Source organism: Humulus lupulus, chromosome 2 (assembly GCF_963169125.1).
Source record: "Humulus lupulus chromosome 2, drHumLupu1.1, whole genome shotgun sequence".
Taxonomy (NCBI): Eukaryota; Viridiplantae; Streptophyta; class Magnoliopsida; order Rosales; family Cannabaceae; genus Humulus; species Humulus lupulus.
In genome coordinates this window covers 292,066,064-292,074,588 of record NC_084794.1, presented here as the reverse complement: position 1 = coordinate 292,074,588, position 8,525 = coordinate 292,066,064, and the positions used below count along the sequence as shown (strand labels likewise).

Below are 8,525 nucleotides of genomic sequence, written 5' to 3'. Positions count from 1 at the left end.
TCAACATATACCGGGTCAATGAGGTGAATCACCGCAGCTTGTTCTTCCTCCATCGATTCATAATATGGCTTTAATCTCTGACCATTTACCTTGAATGACTTTCCGGTACTTGGACTTACAACTTCGACCGCTCCATGAGGAAAAACTTTGGTAACAATGAACGGACCTAACCAGCGAGACTTCAACTTCCCAAGAAAGAGTTTAAGGCGAGAGTGATACATGAGAACTTTCTGGCCTTCCACAAAACTCTTCCGAAGAATATGTTTGTCATGAAAAGCTTTGGTTTTCTCCTTGTAAATTCTCGAAGTCTCATATGCTTCATTGCGTATTTCTTCTAACTCATGCAATTGAAGCATTCTTTGTTGTCCTACAGCAACCATGTCCATGTTACACTTCTTTACAGCCCACCACGCCTTATGCTCTAGCTCAACCGGTAGATGGCAAGGCTTCCCATACACCAACCGATAAGGTGACATACCGATAGGTGTTTTATATGCTGTACGATACGCCCACAAGGCATCATCAAGCCTTGTACTCCAATCTTTCCGGTTTGGATATACAGTTTTCTCAAGAATCAATTTAATTTCACGATTAGAAACCTCCGCTTGCCCGTTGGCTTATGGATGATAAGCAACTGTCACCTTGTGAGTTACACTATAGCGTCGAAAAAATGCTTCTATACTTTTGTTACAAAAATGAGTGCCTCGATCACTAAGTATAGCCTTAGGTGTACCAAAACGCACAAAAATGTTGGAGCGAATGAAATCCACTACTATTTTTGAATTATCCATTATAGTTGCAATTGCTTCCACCCATTTAGACACGTAGTCTACTGCCAATAGAATATATTCATAGCCAAAAGAGGATGGGAACGGTCCCATGAAATCCATACCCCAAACATCAAAGATCTCAAGAATTAAAATAGGAGTTTGAGGCATTTGATCCTTGGTCGTTATGTTACCAACTCGTTGACAACGATCACATGCCTTACAATAAGCATAAGCATCTTTGAAAATTGTGGGCCAATAGAAACCGCTGTCAAATATCTTACGAGCTGTCCTCTTAGGTCCAAAGTGTCCACCACAAGCATAAGCATGACAAAAAGCAAGGATGGAACGAAATTCAGATTCAGGTACACACCTACGAATGATTTGATCAGTACAATGCTTCCAAAGATAAGGTTCATCCCATATGTAGTGGCGAGCATCATGCTTGATCTTGTTCTGTTGTGCTTGTGTGAGAACACTTGGTAACTCTTTTGAAGCAAGGTAATTTACAATGTCGGCATACCAAGGAATAACTTCTTGCATGGCGAGGAGTTGCTCATCCAGAAATTTTTCTTCTATGGGCAAATTATCTTCATCCCGAATAAGACGACTCAAGTGATCATCCACCCTATTCTCAGAACCCTTTTTATCTTTTATCTCCAAATCAAACTCTTGAAGAAGTAGAATCCACCGGATCAGCCGAGGCTTGGCTTCTTTCTTTGCCAATAGATAGCGAAGAGCAGCATGGTCGGTATAAACAATCACTTTAGTTCCAATCAAGTATGACCGAAACTTTTCCAAGGCAAAAATGACCGCCAAGAGCTCTTTTTCAGTGGTGGAATAATTAAGTTGAGCATCATTAAGAGTGCGAGAAGCATAATATATAACATGAGGGAGCTTGTCAACTCGCTGCCCAAGAACAGCGCCCACGGCATAGTCACTTGCATCACACATGAGTTCAAAAGGTAACTCCCAATTCGGTGGCTGAATTATAGGAGCTGTAGTCAGAGACTCTTATAATAAGTTGAAAGCCACTAAACACTTTTCATTAAATTCGAACTTTACATCTTTTGGAGAAGGTTGCATAGTGGTGTGGAAATTTTAGATAAATCCTTGATAAATCTCTGATAGAACCCAGCATGCCCAAGGAATGATCTCACTTCTTTCACACTATTCGGAGATGGTAGAGAACGAATCAAATCAATCTTTGCCTTATCGACCTCTATTCCCTTGACTGAAATCACATGACCCAAAACTATACCTTGGCTTAGCATAAAATGGCATTTTTCCCAATTAAGCACAAGGTTAGTTTCAATACACCGCTTGAGTACCAAAGTGAGATTATGAAGGCAGCGATCAAATGAGTCACCATAAACACTAAAATCATCCATAAAAACCTCGATGATGTTTTCAATATATTCTGAAAAAATGCTCATCATACATCGCTGAAATGTGGCTGGAGCATTACAAAACCCAAACGGCATTCGTCAAAAAGCGAATGTACCAAAAGGGCATGTAAAGGTTGTCTTCTCTTGATCTTCAGGAGCTATAACAATCTGATTATATCCCGAATAACCGTCAAGAAAACAATAATAAGGATGACCCGCTAACCTCTCAAGCATTTGATCAATGAAAGGTAAGGGAAAGTGATCTTTACGGGTTGCCGCATTCAACTTTCGGTAGTCTATACAAACTCGCCACCCGGTTTGCATTCTTTTTGGTACCAGCTCGTTTTCATCATTATTTACCACTGTGATTCCAGACTTCTTTGGCACTACCTGAACAGGACTCACCCATTGACTTTCTGAAATTGGGTAAATAATACCCACACTAAGGAGCTTCAGTATCTCCTTTTTCACAACCTCCATCATAGGTGGATTCAATCTCCGTTGCGCCTCACGTGTTGGTTAGACCCTTCTTCAAGTAAAATTCGGTGCATGCACATAGAAGGGCTAATCCCCTTAATATCAGCAATAGACCAACCAATGGCTGTTTTATATTCATTGAGTACTCTCATTAACTTTTCTTCTTGGACCTGATTAAGATCCCTTGCAATTATTACCAGAAGTGTCTCGTTCTTCCCCAAGTAAACATACTTTAGATGCTCCGGAAGTGGCTTCAATTCAAGTGTAGGAGCTTGAACAATTGATGGCTGCAATTTCTCATTAGAAATTGGCAAATTAAGAAATGCAACCTTCTTAAAAGTCTTGTCAAAACCACTATTGAGTGTGGTTATGACATCCATGATCTCATGAGACAAATCTTCATCGGTCAACACAAGATGCTCTCTCAACGCAACCTCCAAACGATCTTCACTTTGCAAATCTAAAACTCGTTGAGAAATAATATCCAACACATCAAGAGAGTAACAGCATGCACATCACTTGGATATCTCATAGCCTCAAAAATATTAAAGCAAATAGTCTCCCCATCAAATTCCATGGTCAACGTACCGTCATGCACATCAATCTTAGTTCTCGCAGTCTTCATGAATGGTCTCCCCAACAAAATTGGAGTGGAGCATGGAATAGATTCATCTTCCATATCAAGAACATAAAAATCAGCCGGAAACACCAATTCATTTACTTGAACTAAAACATCTTCTATTACACCCCTGGGATAAGCATTCGACCTATCAGCAAGTTGAATAATCACCCTTGTTTCTTCAAGTGGACCGAGATTCAATGAAGCATAAATGGAGAATGGCATGACATTGATAGAGGCTCCCAAATCCAACATACACCGCTCAATTCTTTTATTACCAATAGTGCAAGGGATAGTAAAAGTACCAGGGTCCTTACACTTTGGTGGGAGCTTCTTTTGAAGAATTGCGGAAACATTCTCCCCCACACTAACTTTTTCATTACCCCTCAACTTACGCTTATTAGTGCACAACTCTTTCAAAAACTTGGCATAGCGCGGCACTTGTTTAATAGCGTCAAGAAGAGGAATATTCACTTCTACCTTTCGGAATGTATCAAGAATTTCCTTGTCAACCTCTTCCTTTTTAGTCTTCTTCAGCCTGCTTGGGAATGGAGGTGGAATGACAAAAGTAGGCTTAGGGCTGAGTTGTGTAGGGGTGGTTGGCTTTGGAGGAGCATCTTCATTAACTGAGCAATCAACTTGTGGCTTGGATGAAAATTTACTGGGCATTGGAGGACTAGGTGGATCATATTGCGTCCCACTTCGCAAAGTTACTGCACTAGCCTTTTCCTTGGGATTCATCTCAGGTTGTGAAGGTAATTTATTTGACAGATGAGCCTCCAACCGGTTATATGATGCTACTAATTGTCCCACCTGGTTCTCCAAACTTTTGATGGAAGCTTGGGTGGTTTGCTGAAATTGAAGAGTATTTGTAGCAAGTGCATTGATTAAATCCTCAATAGAAGGTTTGTCACTTGGTGGTGGAGCAGCTTGCGGTGGTTGTGATGGTCTAGGTATATAATTATTTTGAGACCGCTGTTGCAAAGTGAAACCAGGTGGTCTTGCTGCTGTTGGTTGTGGAGCTATTTGTTGTTGATTCCCATATCGAAGGTTTGGATGATCACGCCAGCCAGGATTATAAGTTTGTGAAAATGGCTCATAATACATTTGACGTAATTGACCAGGGAAATTTCCTATAGCGTTAACACCCTCAGTTTCTCCCTCCACTAGAGTAGGGCACGTATCAGTAGGGTGCCCCACTACTTGACAGATTCCACATGGTCGCACCTGTTGGCCCAAAGCTAGTTGTTGTACCACTGCAGTTAATTGAGCCAATTGTTGACCCAGCTGATTAGCATTAGAGGTGCTCACTTCATTAGCTGATTTGGGCGGTGGAACAGGATCTTGACGAATGCCAAACTGTTGTGAGTTAGCAGCCATATTAGAAATCAAGTTCCTGGCTGCAGCAGGAGTCTTATCAACTAGTGCACCCCCACTGGCTGCATCGATCATACTCCTATCCAGTGATTGTAATCCTTCATAAAAGTATTGAATGAGGAGCTGTTCACTTATCTGATGATGAGGGCAGCTAGCACATAACCTCTTAAATCTCTCCCAATACTCATACAAAGACTCTCCTGTATACTGCCTTATACCACAGATCTTTTTCATGATGCTTCCAACTTTAGATGCCGGAAAGTATCGTTCTAGGAACATAGTCTTCATACCATTCCAAGTTTCAACAGTACCAGGTGGAAGATAGTACAACCACTCTTTAGCTGCATCCTTTAGGGAGAAAGGAAAAGCTCGCAGCTTAATTTGTTCCTCAGTCACTGCAGCGGGTTTCATACTAGAACAAACAATATGAAACTCCTTCAAATGTTTATTCGGATCCTCACCAGGCAGCCCATGGAAAGAAGGCAATAAGTGGATGAGGCCCGATTTTAGTTCAAAGTTTACATCCAACGGTGGATATTGGATGCATAGTGGTTGTTGGTCAAGATTTGGCGTTGCCAACTCTTTCAATGCCCTTTGCTGAGCCATTGTTCTATAGGATCGAACTGAATCATCAGAATCAGATTTGTTGTCAGACGGTAATGGCACTTTAACAGGATTTTCTTGCGGAGCAAGACGTTGAAAGAGCGGATTATCGGTAATAATTCTTGAAGACCGAGAAGCTGACGATGACTCAAGATATTGTTTAAGCCGAGATAACCTTTCTTGAGTATCGTCTTCACCAGACATATACACCTGATAATTCCACAGTAAGAACTAATTAGTCACAAATAAATAAATTTGAATAACAAAGAGAATAACAATAGTCCCCGGCAACGGCGCCAAAAATTTGACGGCTGTCGTATACCACACAAATTTAACAATGATTTTTCTTTCAATACTTCCAATTATTTCATTATAATAGCAAGCACAGGTCGAACCCACGAGGACTATCGTTCACTTTATTATTCAAGAATTAACACTAAAACTTAAAAGGGGATTTTGATTTTTTAACTCAAAATTAAATAACATAAACTAGAAGCAATTAAAGATTGATAATACGATATTAAGAAACAGTTAAAGGTTAATCTCCACCCTCAACAATTATTCCTAATCACTAATAATAAATATTATTCCAATTTCTCAATTAAACTATTAACCCCGCAGATAACGCTGAAGCAGTCAATTATCCCAGTCTCCCCATTATAAGTAATCAAGGCGAAGTGCTCATAATTAACTCTTTTATCTAAGCAATAAATCTATGAAGCATACAATCTCTCTAACTTAGACAAAGCATTAAGTTCTATGGAAACAAGTTAATCTAGGCAATAAATTAATGAAGCATATAATTCATTTAACCTAGGTTCTATTTTTCATCACAATCAACAATTCTTTTGACTTAACTATCAATTGCAATTTATCACACACACTTAGAATCCTAAACTATTAGGTGAGTAGTAATTCTAAGATGACAATTGAACAATGTAAAACCTTAATTAGTTGGCCACCTAACAAGAAATTACAAGATTCATAACATTCAATTGGAAAAATAGAAACAATATAATATTGAGAGAATTTGAAGAACAATATTCATTATTAATAATCAAGAATTCATGTCTTGGGTTTTGAATTAACCCTTAACCTAAAAAGAATCTACTCCATAATTGTAATCATAATCACAAACATAATTATAATTAAAATTATAGAGGTTAAGGAAAGAAAAGAAACTAGATGGATGAACAAGATTGTTGTCGTCTTCTTTCCAGCCCCTTCAAAGTCTCTTTTTCCTTCTAAACCGTAATCAAAAAACTTAATATAAAATTAACCCTAATAATTATTTATAGTCTCAATTAAAATCTAATTAAAAAGAAATAAAAAATCTGAAAACGACGTCGCGCGCCGCGGCCCAGAATGAATTCTGTGCCTAAATCTGTCCCTCAGGCAGCGGCCTGAAATTTTCGCGCAGCGGCCTGATTTTTATGCGCAGCGGCCTGTCTGGAAGAAAAATTCTGAAATTGCAATTTCCATTTAAAGTGCAGCGGCCTGAGTTTTATGCGCCACGGCCTACCTCCGAATTCTTCAATTCTTGATCTTAGAAAGCTTCCACATTGCCACCACTTCCACATTTCAATCCCGAAAGCTTTGAATACTCCTAAAACTTTATTTTAACTATACTTGCCATCAAAATGTCAGATTTATCATCATAAAACGCAACGTAGAAAATATGTGGTAGAATCACAAAACTTAGTGAAAACTATTAAAAATGCTATCATAACACCATCCAAGCATAGAAAAACTTAACAAATATTAATACAAAAATGACCTTATCACTCTATAAATAGGAGCCTATTGCTCACTTGTAAGACACCGTTTTTCTATCCATTAGAGCACTTGGCTAGAAAACACCTAGAAACTTGATAATTCTAGGAAGTTATTTCCAAAATTGTGAGAGTTCCCTTAGTGCTTGAGTTAGGGGAAAATAAGCTGTTAACCGAGATTTTCGGCAACTATATTAATAACTATTATTTAATGATAATTACGATGAAAGCAGAAGATTAACACGGGGTTTTTACGTGGTTGGGGCGTTAACTAGCCTTAGTCCACGAGTCTATATTATTAGAGCTTGAAGAACCTTTTACAATGGAGTTTTTCTCTATATTTTGACAGAGTCACTGTATCTTAGGTGAAGACCGACCCTTTTTACAGTGTTCAGTAGCTTATATTTATAGGCCAATGGGAACACTGGATCTGGGCTGGGTACGACTCGGGCCCACCAGAGAAATGGATATTCTTGGCCTTTTCAACGGAGGCCCAATACAAAAAAATACAACGTACACGAATTCCAAACCAGCTAAGGCCCAATAAGTTGACTCAAGAACTATATCTCGCCCGACAAAACGGTGCTTTTGGTCTGGACATTTCGAGTTACGATGCAGATTCAGGAGACAAGACTAGTCAGAGTACTTGGCAGCGCAGACCTGAAACAACGGCGTGCAATCCCGAGGTGGCCTTTTCTGCAGGTGAAAAGTGGGGACAACACCCACGCGGAGTGAGGCGGCTTCAGGGTCCTGGACGCTTGACCCCTTCAAACGGGGGTGAGGTGATCCGGGTCCGTTTACCTTGGTCCCTCTTCATTTACCATAGGCCCGGACCGTGCCAGGGTCCGGGATCAGGATGTGCAGGCTGAGGGGTCCGAATGATCTGCACATTGCCCGAATGACCGTCCCGGAGGACTGACCCCGGAGGTCCATGCCGGACCCCTCGAATGGGCCCAGACATGCACCCCCGGTCCACGCCCCTCCTTTCGAACATTCCCGTACCAAGAGGCCTTGGGCCAAGCCCGCAAACTCACATGGGCCCTGACTATGGGCCTGGACGAAGGCCCCAAGTCCATGCAGGAAATAGGGATAACATAAGCTTTTTGACAAATGTTTCAAATCTTGTTCAAGTTGGTAATCCCCAATACTCTTCACTTTTGTTGTGTGAGTGAGAGTTCTTTGTTCTTTTTTCTTTTTATACTATTGCTTTTATCTCCTTCTCATATTCTCTATTTACTTTTTTACTTGTATATTTTGTTTTAAAGTTGTAATCTTCTCTATATTTTTCATTCTACTACTCCTAATTTATTTGTATCACTTTGTCATAGAGTTGTATTTTCATTACTATTTTTTTCTATCATTTTCTATATTTACATGCATTTTTTATTATAGAATTGTAATATTATTTAATCAATCATTATTCATTTTGTATATTTTACTTAAAGTTGTAAAAGTCTTTTTACCATTTCCATGTATGCAACTTATATTTTCCTAACCATTTTTGTGATGAAAGAAAAGAAAA

The 8,525-nt window shown here is 39.5% G+C and overlaps 1 non-coding gene across 1 annotated transcript; it reads left to right on the top strand.

The window, feature by feature from the left end:
• Window positions 1–4,761: 4,761 nt before the first annotated feature.
• LOC133820147 (small nucleolar RNA R71) lies at window positions 4,762–4,868 on the top strand. The gene has a single exon (XR_009886577.1). It is a non-coding gene; the product is annotated as a small nucleolar RNA R71 (small nucleolar RNA).
• The last annotated feature ends 3,657 nt before the right edge of the window (window positions 4,869–8,525 follow it).